Consider the following 19,469-nt stretch of genomic DNA (forward strand, 5'->3'; position numbering starts at 1 on the left):
CCTTGCGTTTCAGTCTTTTGGTGTGGTCGAAGAATAAAATCACACCATCTCCCGCTAAAGGGGACCATGAGGCGATGCGAAGCAGCGTTTCGGCATGTCGAGACCACGTTTCAGAGGGGAAGTGGAGAGGGAGAGCTGGTGGGGAGAGGGGAAGTGGAGAGGGGTACGGGGGAGAGGAGGGGTGGAGAGGAGGTGTGTACAGAAGGCTTGCACATGCGCAGTAAGGGTGGTCACGCCGCACACCAGCACCACCACCACCAGCGGTTTGAACTTCGCCATAAGATGCTTCGCATCTAAAAGGAATTCGTAAGAAAGTGAAAGTGGAGTGGGGTCTGCGACCACCTAGCGACAGGTCTGACATGCGCTACTCCAGGTGAGATGCGAAAAGAATGAGCAGAAGTGAGAAGAAACACGTACGTACACAATACACACACACATTAACATAGTACACGCTAATGCTTACATGCTTGGTAGGTGCGCTTGCTCACAAGTTGTCAGCTACAAGTACGTAAACGCTGGTCGGGAAATAAGTTGCTCCCAAAACGAAGACAAGTCCCCTTGCCGAAATGTCCTTTCCAGCGACGTTTCTTGTTGGGGCACTGTTGTTTATATAGGTTATTTGCAGCCTGTATTCGCATTAACCCTTTGAGACGCTATGTACACAAGTATAGACCACCAGGTTTTGTTAGTTGTATTGACTAGTGGCTAAGAAAGAACAAGATACATTAAGCTTTTGATGAATTGAACCTTCTGCATAATAAGTTCGTCCTCATTTAACGCCATTTTGCAGTGTACTGTTGCATATGATCACTTTTATGAAGGCACTGCCATGTTCGACGAGTCGTTCGATGTGCTGCTTTTCTCGACCCATGTCACAAGTCTCTCTTTTTTTTGTGTTGAATATGGAAATAGCTGAAAACGAATTTGTGCTATATTCCTAGCCTTAGTTTTGATTCTATTTATGCAACATAGTATGAATGGCTTCAGACCAGAGAGATATTTAATTACAATGTCATTAGGATTAATTACTATTACACACATAAATTAACGTATTATGACATGTTTGTTGCAATAAAATATCGAGGACCTTGAAATAATGTATCGATTTGACATATTTACAGATAGTTCTTCATAGGTGGCGTCTAAAAGGTTTAAGCTCTTGCGAAATCACCCGAAAAAAAAAAAAAATGAAGGGGAGAAATAGAGGCACTGGATCCGGGGGACTGTAACTGAGCGCAAATAATAGATTTGGAAAACAGAAAAACAAGACCCTTGTGCCTGTCCTTGGAAAATGCGTCGTGCGGTACGAAAACCCATGTGACCGAATAAAAGTCAAGGCTCGAGCCGTAATCCAAGCCAGGTATTGTGCGTGGAAGTCAAGTATTCAAGTCAAGAGTCACTTCAATGCTTGAAATACCCTGTACAGTCGTCATGTAGGGCAAGCGGCCATGTTAACATACGTAATATTACGTGGCAGAAGAGTAGAATCGCCCCATGCCTCACATCATGTCAGTGACGTAACGTGTGGACGGTTGAAAGGTGCCAGTCCATTAAATAGATTTGAGTTGTAATTCATCATTATCATTATCAGACACAGCATCAACAAAGTGGGCAGCTAATCACGTGATTTTTCTAGTTCCGATCATGATGATTAAGATGATGACAAAATAGCCACACCAGATGGCTTTCGCCTTCGAGCACTCTTAGGCGAACCCATAAGAAGCTCCGAGTTTTTTTTTTTACATCCTATTCTTTATCTTAATGCTCCACCAGAAACACCCCGAGATGTACGGCATGTCTCGAGTTCGAAGTAGGCGACGAGAGACGTTTAAACGAACAGTTAGGCTCTTTTGGAGATGGAAATCTATGTCTCATACTAACATTACTGAAGAAGGGTGAAAGACTCCATTCGTATAAAGATCTCACTGTTTACCCCTAAAGCATTTCCGTATAATTTAGCACAGCATAAACTACATAGCACCCTTTCAATGTTGTTAGAAGCTTTCATTCAATGTGTGCTTGTATCATGTTGTTTCATTAAAGCAGATAACTGCTATGTTCACTGGCGCTCCTAATTATATACGTAATTTCTTGTAAGTATATGAACCGCGCCACTCATGCGTTAGTGAGTTTCAAGATGTATAGGTGACAAATGGCCTGAAAGAGTACGGCCCAATAATTCTTCGCAGCCTGCCCACATCATGTTCTCGATGTTCCCTCCTGAATGACTCTTTTCACAAAAATTTTGAAACTTTGGGTTGCCAAACCCGCTTTATATGTGCTCATGTATTCACACAGGAATTTTCAGAGCAAGGAAGCAACGTGCCGTGCGCTTCCTCTTATTTCTACGTGTCAAAGCAATATCAACCAATACTTACGTTCACGGCAGGCCTTATGTGGCAGGCCTGCATCGCCTCACAACAGACCTATCATCCACTAGTCAAAGATTTTCTACACAATGTTCGATTATTGCCACCACGTCAGTTCATTCCACTCCATCGAAATATGCTACTTCGACGTCAAGTATAAGTATGCGCCTTCATGAATTTGATGCATGCAAAGGAAACAATGCGCCTTCACGAACACATGAACAGAAGAACGTGTGCTAGCTAAGGCAATCAGTACCAAAGAAGGACAATGCATGCATTATAATATTCAAAATTTCGGTTTGTTTTATAAGCACGCGTCACGTATGAAACGACAAAAAAAGCAAATGTGTGGCTGTGGTGCGAATCTCGGCAGCAAGAATATTTTCAAGCCCCAACGCTCAGCAACAGACTGGCACACGTGCATATGTATACCGATCGACGGACGACAGTGACGTGAGACCGCTCTGGCATGTTCACATCCATGTAAACCTGAAAGAAAGCGTAAAACTTGTAAGGCGGAAGCGACTAAAATGAGCTGCCCTTGGCGCGCCGCTCCGCGCGCAGCATCGCAGTGGCCAGCGCAGTATCGAATGACAGTGACCCGCGCTCGAATCGTGGCGGGGGTCGCAACCGGATCGCTTGAGAACCATGACGGGGCGAGCGACTCGTCTCCTCATCTGCCGCAAAGGCCCGTCTACGCGCACGGCCTTCACCACTGCCGATCAGCCGCCCTCTGGGCCTCTGCCGGACACCCGAAGCTGTGGCCGCAGGTGACCCGATTGTCGGCGAAGTCGCGCCGTCAGAGAAAAGAACGCGCCTGCGCCAGCGCGTTCTGTCTTGAGCCGGAGGCCATCGGCTATAGATGAACTGCGGTACTTCCGCATAGGGGTGCGCGATCGCATCTTTTCCCGAAGATTTCAAGGTCACCGGGCGGGAGTCGTCCTGTACGTTGAACGCTTCGCACGTCCTCGCTTTTCGATCGACTAATTTCCACGCGAAATGCTCGCAGGGCCAGCTTGGCTGACTGCTCTTAACAAGAGAGCCCCAGGCTTCCGTGCGCTCGGCGTCTTCGCTCTCGGATGCTGTTTCCCAAGAAACTGTCGTCCATAGTGTGTACTCCGAATCCCGGCTGGTGGACCAACAGCATGGAGTCGTCGATGGTTGGCAGCGAGCACTGGAAACGGCCCTTTCCTCTTTCACGGAGGCATCTGGTGGATCGAGACCCTCGGACGCTGTTAGGCGGCCTTGCTTGGTGCTAGGCTGTCGAACCACTTCCGACCTGTATTTTCTGAGCGTTCCGCCGTACAGCTCTTCTTTGGTGAATACGGAAGATTTTCCTGTACTCGGCAAGAAACGTTGAAAGTTGTTGGAGCACGTCGCGCTCTCTTCATCTGGCTCTTCGCGCACAGGGGTAAACAGGTGCTTTCTGTATCCGCGCGAAGCGTTAGTCGCTTCGGTTGCCGGTGGGGTCAAAGTGTTTCTTCGGCCTGCGCGACTGGGCATCAATGTACGCGTTGAAAGCGTCGATATTCTCGTCCTTGGCATTGTTGGAGGTCTTCCGGCTTGGCCGTTGGATTCCTCCGCTCGGCGATCTGCATATTTGTTCTCGCTTGGCGTCCTCACATTTTCTTGCAGCAAGATGTGTCGAACGGAGGAGCGGGAACGCTGCGCAGGTGCGTCGGTGACGTCGAAAGTTGTCCAGTGGAAAGGACCACTCCTCTCTCTTTTGACGACAATGTCGTGGGCAGCCGGCGCGGCCTCTTGCTCAACTACGTTCCGCGACTCGTCCGATCGAGGGACATCCTCTACTAGCCGTGTCCAATCCCACTGAAATGTCAGAAATCTAATCCTCTGGGAGGCACTGAGTGAAAGGAGGCGCAGTCGGCTGCCTGCGTTGGAAAGACTCTTGAACGGCCACGTTTTGAACCAGTTGCGCAGGTTCTCCATACGAAATTCTCTGATGCTTCTGGGCAAAAACGAAAGGCCCGAAGTGGTTGGCGCCTTGTCATCCGGACCTCCCTTCAACCTGCAAAAGGGAGACAATTTTAAAATGTGAAGTACGTGTGACTATAGTTATATGAACAATATATCTAATCTCATACACATTATGCTTCAAGGAGGGGGTGACTCGAACACGCGGTACAATTCCTAGAAGTATTTAGAAACAGTCGTCGGGCTACTACTTCAGGGTAATAAAAAATGTTGTTGTTTAGACCAACAACTTTGCAAATCGGAAAATATTGTAACTTATATGACCCTATAACTTGGAGGCGTTATAATTTAAAACCATGCCACAAAGGCACCATAGACCATTAGGGCAAATCTTCGCCTTGCACACTTAAGAGATCCTCCGGGCACTTATTTTAAAGGGGCCCTTTCCGCATGGTCTGAAAACGCTGCCGATCGGTAGTCGAAACTTCTGAGAACACGCGAGCCAAACGCACACGCGGCCTGGAACTTACAGTTAAAGGGACACTAAAGGCAAATATTAAGTCGAAGTTGATTGTTGAAATAACGGTCGAGAAACCTCGTAGTGCTACTTTTGTGCCAAGGAAGTGCTTATTTTGAAATAAAATCACGTTTTAGTGGTCCGCATCGCGTTAGCGCACTTCAATTCACCCGCCTGAAAGCGGTGTTTCTCACGTCACTGCTGCCGTGCCCAACGTTGCCCTCCTTTACTTCGCGGCGGCGTGCACTGGCGGCGTGCGCTATTCGGGCATCCGGCAACATCACATGCATGTGGCATTTTGCCGAACTTCCTGTCAGAGTGACTTTCACGAGCGCGCAAAACACACGCGGCAGTACGCTATACCGAAACTAACACTGAGACGCGACCGCGTGAGCGAAGCAAGGTGCCGGGCGAAGCGCAGTTCGGCGAAAACGGAACCTTTGAACCACGCGCGCCGTTCCCCATGCAACGCCAAAGAGGTTCTTTTTTCCACGAATCAAACAGAAACGAGCCAGCAGCATTTTATTACGTCTCTTGATGAACGGAAGGTCCTTTTTTTTTTATTGGAGCTAGTTTGATTACGAGTGATTAATTGTAGTCGAACTCTCTCATCGGGATCATTTCCAAAATGTGCCGCTCATGGCGCTCATCGTGTGATACATTTAGCTTAATTTCTCGATAAAGAGGGCACTGCTGTTGATAATATTGCCGTTTTACACGTTGTCATACATTAAGCTTTCACTCTGACATAAATTGCTATTTGCCTTTAGTGTCCCTTTAATTATCAGTCAGCTAGAAATCGCTCCCTCTTCTCTCTACAAATGATGCCATATACCCAAAGTACACGGCCGTTGGCTGATTTGAACACCATGAGCTTCATAGTAACTGTGGACGCCGCGGGATGGCGCCGCGTTGCCGCGCGCGCGCTCGCGTTCACACTGAAATTAAGCCACGCGTGAGAAGAAAAAAAAATGAAAAGAAAATTATGACGCCTGCTGGCGGAGGGAAGCATCTTCTTGCCCTCTTGTCATCTCCTCCCCGCGTATATAGCTTTCAACGCACTCGCTAGTACGAAAGGAAAGAGAAAGCGCATAAAGCGCGCGGCAAATCCCTGTAAATTTACGAACACACTGGCGGCGCGGCACTTTCCTCCCGCCGACCGAATTGCTCCCTGACCTATTTTCGCCGCTGCCGTCGGCTGCCGCGCAAGCAAACCACCAATCAGCGCCTGCATTTTCTCTTCTTCCTCTTTACATGGCGGTCGTCATAGAAGTCGGACATTGTTCTCCTCTCTCGCGCCTCCCCTTTCTGCCGGTATGGGAGAATGTGCGAGCCGTCAGTGAGCCGGCGGGCGCGCACGCCTGAGTGATTTTCGCTCTTGTCACGTTACTCTCGCGCCGGCAATGTGGGCAGCTTGCCGCTGTTTCCTGAGCGGAGGCGCCGACGAGCGAGACGCCGCCGCGGCATCCATTCCGCCAGTGTGCACGTACCTTAACTCTGCTCCTGCTGACGGAGTCTGAAAATTTTTTTTCCGGCAGTCGATTCGTGAGGCAATAAGCTCTTTTAACGATGCCATTATACGATTGCTTGGAAAAGTGTTGCAGGTCCCCTTTAGGTGCGGAGCACTTTAGGGGGCCGGGCTGTCGTATGCTGTCGTATGCAGTCGTCGTCGTCTAATGTCGCTTGGCGTCACGCAGGTAAAACAATGTATAGCATTGTCATCTACACCATAGTCATGTATAGCAAGGGGGCGGAAAAGACAAACGAGGGTGAGGAGGAACGATGAGAAGGTGAATAGGAGGGAAAGGAGGACGGGAGTATGCTGTCATCGTGTGCTGCCATCTTATGTCGCCGCTTGGCGTCACGCAGACAAACCCATATATAGCATAGCTATGTATAGCAAGGGGGCGACAAAGTGAAGGGATAGCGAGGAGGATGGAAAGGAGGAAGAGAGAGGGCAGAAGCATATCATAGCCATGTAAGGCGTCACGCAGTCAAAACCATCTATAGCATAACCATGTATAGAATGGTATAGTAAGGGTGCGGGAAAGGGAAGTGAGGAGGAGGGAAAGGAGGATGGTAGAGGGTAGAAGACAGCATAACAGTGCAAGGCGTCACACAGGCAATACCATGTATAACAGACATCTATAACATAGCCATGTATAGGAAGGGGGCTGGGAAGGGAAGGGAGGGAAAGGAGGAAGGGAGTGTGCTGTCATCTGATGTCGTCGCTTGTAACGCAGGCAAAACCATGTAATAGCATAGCCATGTATAGCAAGGGGGCGGGAAAAGGAAGTGAGGGTGAGGAGGATGCGAATGAGGATGGCAGAAGGTAAATCAAAGCATGGCCATGTTTAGTATAGTATAGCAAGGGTGTGCGAAATGGAAATTAGGGTGAGGAGAAGAAAAAGGAGGGGGATGGTAAAGTATATTAAAACCATGTACAGTATACCATTGCACGCGGGTGGAAAAGCGAAGTGGTAAGGAAAAGTGATCCACCACGCTGGTCTTCTTATAGTGCTCGACTGATGACCTGAAGCCGCGGGATATCTATATCCCCAGTCGCGGCGGCCGCATTTCAATGGAGGCAAAATACTGGTGGTCGGTGTGCTTAGATTTAGGTGGTCGAAATTTCTGGAGCCCTCCACTACGGCGTCTCTCATAATTATATCGCGATTTCGGGACGTAAAATCTCAACGAATATGATGTTTTGTACAGAGTTATCCACTGTTCCGTGCTCTTTGCCCAACAAGCTGCTGTTTTATTCATTGCCGTCGGAGGATATTTTCGGTACGTTTTAACTGTAATGAAAGCATGAAAAATGATTGAGGGATTAAACGGAGAAAGTATCAAAGAAGGCGTCAAAACGAATATGGCGAAGACAAAGATAATGTTAAATAGCCTGGCGAAACAGAAAGAGTTTAAGATCGAAAACCATACATTAGAGTGTATACAAGAATGTGTATACCTAGGACAACTACTCACAGGAGAACCTAATCGCAAAAAAGAAATCCACCAAGGAATACGAATGGGCTGGAGCGCATTCGGCAGGCACTTCCAAATATGGTCAGGAAATCTCTCACTGTCATTAAAGCGAAAAGTATTCAACCGCTGCGTACTGCCAGTTCTAACATAAGGGGCTGAAACATGGAGAACAACAAAACAACTAGAGCGAAAACCGAGGACGACGCAGCGTGCAATGGAATGTGAAATGACAGGAATAACATTAAGAGATCGGAGGACGGCAGAATGGGTAAGGGAACAGACAGGAGTCGCAGATATCCTAGATGACATCAAGCGAAAAAAAAATTGACCTGAGCTGGCCACGTAATGCGTAGAACAGACAACCGGTGGACAGTAAGAGCAACAGAATGGGTACCGAGGGATGGGAAATGCAGTAGAGGAACGCCGAGAGTCAGATGGAGTGTAGAAATTGGGAAGTTCGCAGTAATGAAATCAAATCAGCTCGCACATGAAAGATTGAACTGGAGATCATTGGGGGAGACCTTCTTGCTGCAGTGGGCTAAAACAGGCTGCGAATGATGATGATGAAAGCTCTTCAATTGAACCACTCACCTAATATAACCAACGGAGCCAATCACGATAAGCGCCAGAATGAGCAGCACTGCCGGAAACATGGTTGTCGTCAGCGGTCGCCACGTGCTCGTTTCTGCAAAGTCCATGTAACGGTCAAGCAAGCATCTTCCGCAAAGGTTAAGTGCAACATATTGATCACTCAGGGCTATGTAGTTCTCACAAAAACAAACAAAAAAAACTCTAGTACACCATCTGCCTTTCTAGTTAATAAGATGTCATCGATCAAGGAATGTCGCTAGAGCCAACGGTTATAGAAAAGAACTTGTTTTTGTCAGGAGCTGACGCGATCCTGACGGAGACAAGCGCCCTTGTTTAAACGTTGGCGCAAACGACGTTCCTTGTTGGACAAATATACGTAACTTCAAGACTCCACGTTCCCCCGCATACCTGTCTCGTTCGACTTACTAATAATGCCATGTAAACAGAATGCTCTGCTGTCCCGAAGGCCAGTATAGAGAAGTAACGCGTTTCCCTCAACTGCGTGAAAGTTACGCCAAAATTACGGAGTTCGCAGTAACCGTTAACTACAATGTTGCAATAGGTGTTTAGAAGTGACGACTGGTCCATGATTTTCTCAGTTTTTTTTTTTCACTTGCATTAAGAATGGCGAGACCACAAGCAGGGCTGCAATGTTCCAAAAAACGAGAACTAAAGATGAAAAAAAAAATTATTCAGAACTTCACTGGAAGAAAAGCTGGAATTCCTGCTCGAAATGCTGGCAATGATCCGAGATAGAGAACTAAAGAGTAAGTCAGGATGTTGCTAGAAAAAAAGCCTGAAGGACTACCCGAAATTCTGGTAGCGGCCGGTCCCGCGGCCGAAACGTCAGTCCTTTCTGTGCGGACAACACATGAAAGTTTCCGCGACAAGCACCATTAATAATAACTGAAGTATTCTTCACAGCTTTCAGCGCAATTGTACAAGTAATGAGAGAAAATGAATGCAGTAACATTGGCTGGAAAGACAGTGGCTCAAATAACTTCATTTCATGACCCGCAGATGTGATCGGGCACTTTCTTTAACATTCAGGGCAATATGAATTGGCTAATTACGGCAACACATACCTACACAGTAACGGCCACTCACTTGGCATGCAGGTTGAGTCATCACCCGAGGCGTAGAAGTCCGTGTGACATCGGCACAGCGACTCTACACAGCGTGCTTCTTTGTTGGCGTGGCTGCACTCGTCATCGCTCAGGCAGAATTCCTTCAGCCGCCGAGCTGTGACAGTCAAACGCCACTCGGGAGATTAGGCAAAAAGTAACACTTCAACAGGCGGGCTGAAGAAGCAAATACATATCAATAACCGTTTTTCCGTCGCAAGATATGATGCACCACCTCGCCCCTTCATAAGCTACACACAAAGGAAGGCTCTTCTGCTGGCTGTCCGCTTATATTATGCCGCAGAAGCCACATGGATTTTCGCCTGAGCGCTCATCGTTATTCGCAGCTGCCCTCTGGCGAAGGGCCTCACATTTGGGAAACTGTGTCATTTAAAAGACCACATACAAGTTCTGCGCCGTGACATTAGCAAAATACGATGCGACTCTTGAGGCAGGAAAAGAGGCGAACACATGTTTACGAGATTAAAGGCAACAGCAAAATATCAAAAGATTCCTTTTGGTGTCTAAGCAAGTGTAAATCTGAACAACCAGTTAAGTTCACGTGTATCACCCTAAAGGAAATGTCGACGCACTTAGACAATGCAAGTAAATTACTATAGTTAATCTAAAGAAACATCACAAGCGACATTGCGCGAATGTAATGAGCAAGTATGGAGGTCGCAGAGAAAGTCTCAACACATTAGCACCTTGGAGTAAGGTTGGCCTGGTTAGTAAAGATGGCGACTTACTTCAATAGGCGGAAAGAAGCTAAACCAACCGCGGGTGCAAGCATCGCTTGAGACACAGCAGCGCCTAGCGTTAACGCAGAGGAATGATGAGTGTGACACGCTCGCAAGTGGTTTGACATGAGGCTATGCAATACCGCCTACATGAAAGCCTGAACCCAACTGTATAACTTGGTTATGTAAAATCCGAACTAGGGCGCATCGTTTGACCGTACCCCGTGCCAAATGTCAACTGGCTCTTCATTAAGCCGTCTTGGTTCCTGCACATGCGCACATAATACTTCCACAATACATTTTACAGAGTGAACTATATGGGTCTTCATAACCATAAAAAAAAACATGGTTGATCCCTCCGTCATGGGAATCGGTATAACACGAAAGTGAACCATGTACTCAGAGTAGTAGTTGATTGTACGTTCATATGAGAGCTTTTACAATTCTATTGGTGTTTGGCAGCTGCTATAGCAGCGTTTGACGTGGATGCACCCACGTTCACGCCTATAGTGGCACATCTCCATCCCTGCGACCGCGGCCGCCGAAATTTTCTTTTTCTTCTGGTTCTTTGTCATCTGCTCGCGTGCATTTCATCGATGTAACGTCTGTGACGGAAATGACGTTGGTGAATTCTTGGTGGACCCCGGCATAAAACACGTTCATGTAAAAGAAAAGTAATTTCAAGACGCGCTGCGGCGACTGCTGTTTCCATAGCGCAGTAATAACGCTGCCTTTTGACGGGTCTTAGAAGCAAACTTCTATCGAGGAAAGTAACTAGTACACTGCTGTTCTGCACTGTAGGTTACCTTTCTGAGAGCGCATAAGGATACACAAATGGAACAATTAAGCAATACGGTATCTAATATGAAGCATATTGGAATGTCAAATAACGTTTCAAAATTTCCTGTTGAATGTCTTGTTGGGGATTTATCAGACTGCAGACTCCGCTAAAGGTTATATAAGGGTCTTTATTAAACTACGCGACCCGAAACAAAGGGCCCCAGGCCCGATTGAGTATACAAGCGGTTTTCCGAGCAGCTTGTCTCCTTGGCTGCCGGAGGTCGACTTCCGTCTCGCTCTTTCGTTGTGTGTTGCTGCCCTCGAGTGTAAGCTTGTGGCCGTGGTGCTGGCCTTGGATAGTGATGTGCGCTATTGGTCGGTGTCCTGAAACCTCGACTTGCCACATACTCGTCGGCTAGCTGTGCTGCGTTCTTCACAGACACACCTTCCTGCCTATCCTTAACCCACAGGCGCACGTTATCTGGCAGGGTGTCATAAAACTGCTCTAAGCAGATTAGATCTCCCAGTTTACTGAAGTTATCCGCCCCTGCTCCTTTTACCCACTCCGAAAAATTATCATTCAGGCTACACGCAATCTCAACAAAGCTTTCGCTAGGCTTCTTTCTTTCCTGTCGGAATCTCCTCCGAAATTCTTCTGTGGAAAGCCTGTATTTTGCTAGCAAAGTCGACTTCACTGAGCCGTACACGCCTGCCTCGGCTGCGCTCAGTCTGGCCACGACTTGCGAGGCCTCTCCCGGTAACAACGCAAGCAACCGTTCTGGCCATGTGTCCTGGTGAAATGAATGCTTCTCACAGATCCGTTCAAAATTAATCAGGTAGAGACCGATGTCATCGCCTGTTTTGTACGGCTGAAGCAAACTCGTCATTTTCACGCTCTTATTGCGGCGACGCCGCATCCGCACTGCGCGCTAATCTCGCCTGCTCTAGCTTTAATTTCTCAAGCTCAATCTCTGTCTGCCTTTGTTCTCTCTTTTCCTGTCTCTCTTTCTCTCACGGCTCTTTCTCCGAATGGTTACGGAGAAGTGTTTGCCTGTCCTCGCGCCTCTTCCTTTCGACCGAGTGCTGCTGTGTTCGGGCCCTTTGATCTCAGGGGCTGGCGTCTGGAAGCCGCGGCCTGGTCACGTGATCGTCATCGTCTTGCGGGAGGAGAGTGTCGACGAGACGAAGAGAGTCGACCTCCGGCAGCCAAGGAGACAAGCTGCTCGGAAAACCGCTTGTATACTCAATCGGGCCTGGGGCCCTTTGTTTCGGGTCGCGTAGTTTAATAAAGAACCTTATATAACCTTTAGCGGAGTCTGCAGTCTGATAAATCCCCAACAGGCTAAAACACGTACATGAGACGCAGGCGTAGCTGTCCGCGTCGCGCACCAGCACAGGCACGTTCTCCGGGCAACCGCAAGTGCCAGACGTCAAGCATATCAGGATGGTTGCACAGTGGACGTGCTCGCTGCAAGCTGACCCCGGTCCAGTTGAAGCAGTTTCTGCGTGTAGGCGTAGTTGGCATAACCTTTATACGGCTTGCATGACTTGACGCGTTAGCCCGACACGCATAGGCGTATCTACCGGGGGGCAAAAGGGGCGGAGTCCCCCCCTCCCCCCTCCCCCCCCCCCCCCCCCCACACACACTTTAGACAGTGATCGCTGTCGGCTGCACACTGGGAAACCAACTACTGTATTTTTCCTTCAACACGGCAATCATGTCATTCTATACTAAAATTTGCCGTACGCTTCTGCTGTGAAAATTGTCCTCCGTGTTTCAAGACAACGCACTGTAAGCTCTCTGCGGTGCAGGTCGCTTATGCGACACTCTCGCGCCTTGCGCTCCAGCATTCCAAAGGAGGCTACCGCTGAGCAGGGGCCCTATAACGCTATAACGCTCTGCACATGCATTTATTCCGCCCTGCCTGGCCTGATATTTTTACATCATCGACGACGCAAATACAGGCGGGAACCAGTAAAAGCTTTATAGACCGATGAAACGCTCTTCTTGATTCGGGAAATTCACTTTCTTTCATACAAAGGAAATAGCGTCGCCGTTGCTCTATATCCAAGCTGCTGTGGGTCGATGCGACTACAGAAGTAAAGTGTTTCCGCTTTAGTCTCTCATTAGCCTGCTTCGTCTTGCTTATCATATTGCCACGTGTGTTTCTTGCCTCATTTTGATGCATTCGGGTTTCACCCGCAAAAACTGTTAGCAACGCTCGGCGCAGACCACGTCGCAATGTTCGGTAAGCTTTGCGGTCATTTGAGACCATTCTGTCAAGATTACGCGCGGAACGCGAAGAGTCAAGTTTATTCGAGAGCTTGCGCGAGCACCAGCGATAACGCTGGAAGGTTTGGTGAGACGTATAAAAGACGGTGCGTTCCAACGATGATCAGGTTACTCGACGGCCGACTTCGCTCGTACAGCGCAAAATACAACTCGGACGGCAAAGAAGCACACACGAGCAGTGATGTTAATTTCTCTCTCCCCATCTCTCTCAGCAAGGATGAGTTTACAGAGTTGGAAATAAGTTCTGCGGAATCCCGCAAGGTGGCGGAAGGGTTAAGAAAGGGAAAATAGACAACCACCCGTTTGTAGCACGAAGCCACAAGGAAATCCATACGGATTTCTCAGAAATAAAGCCTCTTAGTTGCCGAAAAATTCGTCCTGGTCCGGGGATCGAACCCGGGACCAACGCCTTTCCGGGGCGGTCGCTCTACCAATTGAGCTAACCAGGAAGCTAGCAATTGGCAGCGCGAGGGCGAATTCATCGACAACTCGAAGCAATTGGTAGAGCGACCGCCCCGGAAAGGCGTTGGTCCCGGGTTCGATCCCCGGACCAGGACGAATTTTTCGGCAACTAAGAGGCTTTATTTCTGAGAAATCCGTATGGATTTCCTTGTGGCTTCGTGCTACAAACGGGTGGTTGTCTATTTTCCCTTTCTTTCTTTTCCCCTCATACGCATACAAATCGCCAGCTGCTATATTTAGCCTCTGCCTGTGTGATCGGCGGGCAGCCTTCTTGAATAACGTTCAGAATAAGACACTTTCCTGTTATTCCGAAAAAACGTTTAGGTATTGTTCAGCATTGTATATAGTGGACTTTTTAGTGTGCATACGCCATTTTAACGTCGCGATTTCACAGATTTGTGACGTCGCGTAACAAGCAGGCGATTTTATGGCACACACAAAAAAAAATGTTTAGCCCCGCTACGGAGGTCTAGTGGTTATGGCGTTCGAATGCTGACCCGAAGGTCGCGGTATCGAATCCCGGCCGCGGCGGCTGCATTTTCGATGGAGGCGATAATGTTTGAGGCCCGTGTACTTAGATTTAGGTGCACGTTAAAGAACCCCAGGTGGTAGAAATTTCCGGAGCCCTCCACTATGGCGTCCCTCATAATCATATCGTGGTTTTGGGACGTTAAACCCGAGATATTATTCTTACCAAAAATGTTTGACGAATGGCGTAGAACCAATGGTAAAAAAATTGGGGTACGCTTAAGCTTTGCCTTTAAAAGGTGAACGCGATAGCGATATCCTGCCCCTAGTGCGCACTTCGAACACTACGAATGTTTAACAGAATGCGCGCACTAAGGTGTGTGCCTTATGTAATGGGTAGCATATGCTTTAAACGAGGAGCAATTATGCGCGAGAAACTTTTTCGAAGTTGCGATGCACCCACTATATACGTCGTCTTAAGGAAATACGCGCAGTAATGTGTGTGCCTTTTGTAATGGGTGGCTGTCTTTAAACCACCAAATCGTTATGATATTGACATGGTGTGACGCCCGATGGCAATGTACGCTTGTACCACGCAATATTACTGCGATATTACATCTCGTACTGTGACACATGTAGGTATACAGGACGCGTATTTTTGGGAAGCATGAAAGTTACTTTCAGTGCAGCTCCAAACAGAGGCGTGGCTGTGTGGTAGAAGACCTGCTTGCCACGCAGACGGCCTGTGTTCGATTCTCACTCGGGCCCAACATTTTTATTATTTATTTTATTTGCAGCTTTTTCGATTTTTCGGTCACGGACAAGATGATGATTTTTTGCTCACAACCAACGGCGCCGACGCCGACGGCGGAATTTCTGCGATACGAGCTCTTTAACGCTGTCGCGTTAAAATAGTGTTCTCTTATTTTTTACGTAGTCATGCATAAGCGGATACTACGCGATTGATCATTTTCGCGTCTTTTGTTGCATCGCGTTGGGTGTTGTGTGCATGAACTCAACCAGTCATAAACAGCTAATGACGAATGCAGAAGGCAACAATGCGGCGTAGTTTAACGCTATAATCGACCAACATTTCTTCAACGAAAACTGGGGCTAACACCGTTAGCATAGGCGTATTTACTTGGAGGGGCCGGAAGGCCCTCCAAGCAATGTTGCAAATACAAATGTGATGAGTATAAAGAATGTACCACGCCTATAACACCCCAAATTTTTTACTTTTTTAAAGGAGACTTGTGGTTGACAAGTTAACAACACTGGCAATATAATAGTAATATAATAATAGCAATAATAATAAAACGCACTAAAAACACTATTTCGACTAGGAGGAAACAAGGAAAAATATAATATACACAAACCTGAATATGTGCACGGAAGCGTGGTACTAATTAATGAAAAGAAAAAGTACACTCGTTGCTACCTACATTAAAACGCTATTATTAGTGAGCGGCTTTTAGACATTAACGAAATTTCATTGAATGATGCCCATCTATACTACTGGGAAGGTCGCCATCAACATAATAACATAATTGTATTCATGCATCAGGTTGTGTGCTTATTTTCCAAAAAGTGTTCCTTGTAATACTATTACATGCATAACACGCATATCTTTGCTTGTCCCAGTGTATGCGACGTAGTACTAACTGTGCTTATTTTATCATGTTATTAAACACAGCTAAGCAAATTCTCCCTCTGTATATCAAAAATCCCATGAAACTTAGTGCGAATGAAGAAAGTATCCCTCTCTCTCTCTCTCTGCCTATATATATATATACGACCGATGGAGTGGGAGAGGCTTGCCTCCCCCCCCCCCCCCCCCCTCCAACTCGCAAACAAGTTGGTACGCCACTGCCGACACGGGCGTTAAGATAATTCGCTCTGTGATCTTGTCGATGGATATACCCGTGCGAGAACAACTTGATGCGTCAAAAACATGGCCTGAATTTCGAATTAAGGGTGCGCTGTTCATATTATGCAACGCTGGTAGAAGAAATATCGCGGTGACCTGGCAAAGACTGCATACCATTGCTGGAACTAAGTGGTGTTTCTTCCTCCGTGGCATCCTGGTCGTCGCGTGGTGTACCGGGGTCAGTCGATATTGTGACATAACGCGTCGTATCTTCTCCAGGTCTACGTCGAAGCCCATGGGAAAAATGATCAGGATATTGGCGTTAAAACTTCAAGGAAAGCCGCATTCGCATTACTGGCCTGTCTAAACGTGACCTACAAAGAAATTTCTCTTGTAAATCTGTCTTCGTAGTTAGAGACAAGAGATAGGCAAAGATGACCCCTCAGTCTAAATGCTACAGATATGACAGGTTCAATGTATTTCACTGCAACAACTGAATAATTTCAATCATGAGGAAGTAAAAACGGGCTCCAGTCCACGCTGTGAAGATGGCTGGCCAACGAAGCAGTGCTAACTCCTGATCAAATTGACAAATGTGAGTAGCCTTGAACTATGGAACAATGCATTACAAGAAATGATTGACAGTGAGACAGTTAGGTGCACTGTGTCACCGTGCTCATGCTGGCCTACGGGAGTCCCAATTATGCGCGGCCTTCCCAGCGCTGTTAAAGCCCAAATGAAATCAGTTGCTATAGGCGGAATCTCCCGCGCATGCGTTTCCTATGCGTGGCGTTGATCGCTTGCGATAATCCCATCGCCACTCCGTATGCATGCTGCTTTTCGACATTCCGTGCATGGCCTAGCCATGGAACACTCTCGAAAAACTGAGCGAAAGGAGCGTCCTTTCTAAAGCTGCACGCGCGCAAGTGGTCCCACAGAAGGGAGCGCCACTTCACCGCTCATTGGCATGGAGAAGGCCGTCACGTGTCCGCTCGTGATTCCGCGGTGTTGGCCGACGTATCGTCAAGTCTGGGTGCGTTTTCTGTCGACGGACTGTGAAAATTTTCTGGTACCCTAGGCAGAGACGGCTTGGCTGTAAAACTGCGCTTGTTTTCGCCTTACACCGTGAACACACTGGACGATACATAACTATCCGTGGCGCATGGCAGATATGTAGAACTTAATATAACAGAGAGCTGAGCTAGTTGGTCAGTATTCATGTTAAAGAGACAGGGCGTGCAAACACGGACACAAGAAAGACGTCAGGACACCACAAACGCCGTTAACAACTGAAAAGGCGCACAAAGGCGGAAAAGAAAGAAGGCACGAAAACTTATCTGCGCGTGCCCAAGCAATAGGAAAACCTACCAATCCGGCACGCGTGGTCATCTACGTGAGAGATAACTACTCAGACACTTGATTTCTTTATGTAGGTTAATCGATGGTTGGCTCACGCATGCGCTACCACTAATACCGATATGCCAGGCCTCAACCATTAAACGCGTTTCTTCATTCCCGCGCCGGTACAAAATCGCGCATTCATCGAATTTTGGCGTGCACTTACACTCTCTACAATGTAAAGATAGATTAGATGGCGAGCATCCGGTTAGCGATCTCTTATGTTCTATTAATCTCTGGTTAACGAGCCCTGTTCGCCCTACTTAAAGCGGCCGCCGCTAAACGAAATCTTACATACCACACACGTACGTCAATCAGTAAATTTGTTGGTATGTTGCACAAAACAAATATCAGTCCGCTTCTTGTCTATCACCGGCCCATTCTTTCTCTGTACTGCGACACATATCTTACCTAACTTATTGGCAGCCGTAAAAACAACAGAGGTTTGGTGGGAATTTCATGGTGTGACTCATTGTTTTACGTATCAACTATTACGTTATTTCTTGCTCTCTATTTTTCTTTACAGAAGGTTTAGGTTTTTGTATTGGGGTCATTTTCTCTGAGTGAGCAGCAGCGCCAATAAATGCGTGCCTCTTGCCTGAACATGCTGAAGTTTCTGACTCGCCGGCGCGCATTTTTGGCTTGATGCCTTGAGCGGATAGGACACGTCAATTTTTGTATGGACCTCTTAATCATGTTAGACTATGCTTTAAGACGAAAGCATACACACTGACGATTCTGATAAGAAGCATATATGGACTAATAGCACCGCCAATGAATCTCAGGGTGCTATTACTCTCGCGTGCGCGGATCTCAAGATACGTGTTACTTGGTGCATGCGGCACTAGTGGTGATTCCGCGAAGCGTAGGCCACGTCACCATGACTACCCTGTAGTAGCTCTTGCAGCTATTAGAACTTGATTATTCGTTCGCAGCTTATTTAGCACTCCTGTTCTTTCATTCTCTACCAGATCGCATGCTACCAGATCGGTGCGTTAACACCCTATGGCGTTAACACCCTGAGGAACTCTATGGCAATTAATAGACAGTAGGCAGTTTTAGTTCGACGTCCACAGCAGTTCTGTGTCCACAGGCTGCCAGCCATTTCCAACGGCAGCCTGCATCCACAAAGCCGCTTCGGACGCCCAACTAAAACTGTCTCTTAATTGCCACAGAGCCAGGGTGCTACCTGTCTGCTCGTATCCGTGCCCAGTGCACCCGTAAACACATTACCGAAGAACGTGCTGCGTGAAAATTTGCGAAATGTTGAGTGTCTCTCATTCGCATCATTCGCAGTGGTCTCACCTGATGCTGTTCATGTGCGGAAGGGTGACTGCCATAGGCGCCAGTAGGACAATCACGGCAGCAGCAATAACAAGTTGGGAACCGACCATTTTGCCGTCAGTGCCGTCTTCTCTTTTCTCCTCTTCTAAGCTCTTCCATTTTCGTGTTCAAATTGCCGGCTTGATGATGGTGATGTGACTTCACTCTAGTTTCGGTGCACAGTTGCACGTTAAAGAAGCGCAGATGACAAAAATAATCTGAAGTTTCTTAGTACGGCGTTCCTCACAATGAGGTCATGGTTCTCGATCGTAAACTATCGGGATTTAATTTTCCTTCTCATTTTTGCACCTTAATACGACTATTGATGCCCTCTTGAAAATACCCCTAACCGTTATTTTGGCCCTTATGTGAGAAAATCTGTGTCAGACACATTTTCTTCTCTGGTCAGTGATCAAGAACCAGAATACTGCGATACCTAATGACACAACAATGCGACCAAACCTGCGATCACTGATCGCGAACGGCACTTACCTAAAATGTCACATTGTGAATACCGGTACATATGCTTTCCATGACGAGCATATCGCTGCGAATGCGGGACACTCGCCGTAAAAAGAAAATCAGGACACGATTACTTCGGTTAAATGTATATGCGAGGG

The 19,469-nt window shown here is 47.4% G+C and overlaps 1 protein-coding gene and 1 non-coding gene across 3 annotated transcripts in view; one reads left to right on the forward strand and one right to left on the reverse strand.

Annotated features, from left to right (window-relative positions):
* LOC119396556 (uncharacterized) overlaps nt 1-19,469 on the forward strand; it is a 317,806-nt gene that overhangs the window by 184,290 nt on the left and 114,047 nt on the right. The window lies entirely within an intron of this gene.
* Nucleotides 13,707-13,780, reverse strand: Trnas-gga (transfer RNA serine (anticodon GGA)). Its single transcript has one exon. It is a non-coding gene; the product is annotated as a tRNA-Ser (tRNA).

This window comes from Rhipicephalus sanguineus, chromosome 6, assembly GCF_013339695.2.
Source record: "Rhipicephalus sanguineus isolate Rsan-2018 chromosome 6, BIME_Rsan_1.4, whole genome shotgun sequence".
Taxonomy (NCBI): domain Eukaryota; kingdom Metazoa; phylum Arthropoda; class Arachnida; order Ixodida; family Ixodidae; genus Rhipicephalus; species Rhipicephalus sanguineus.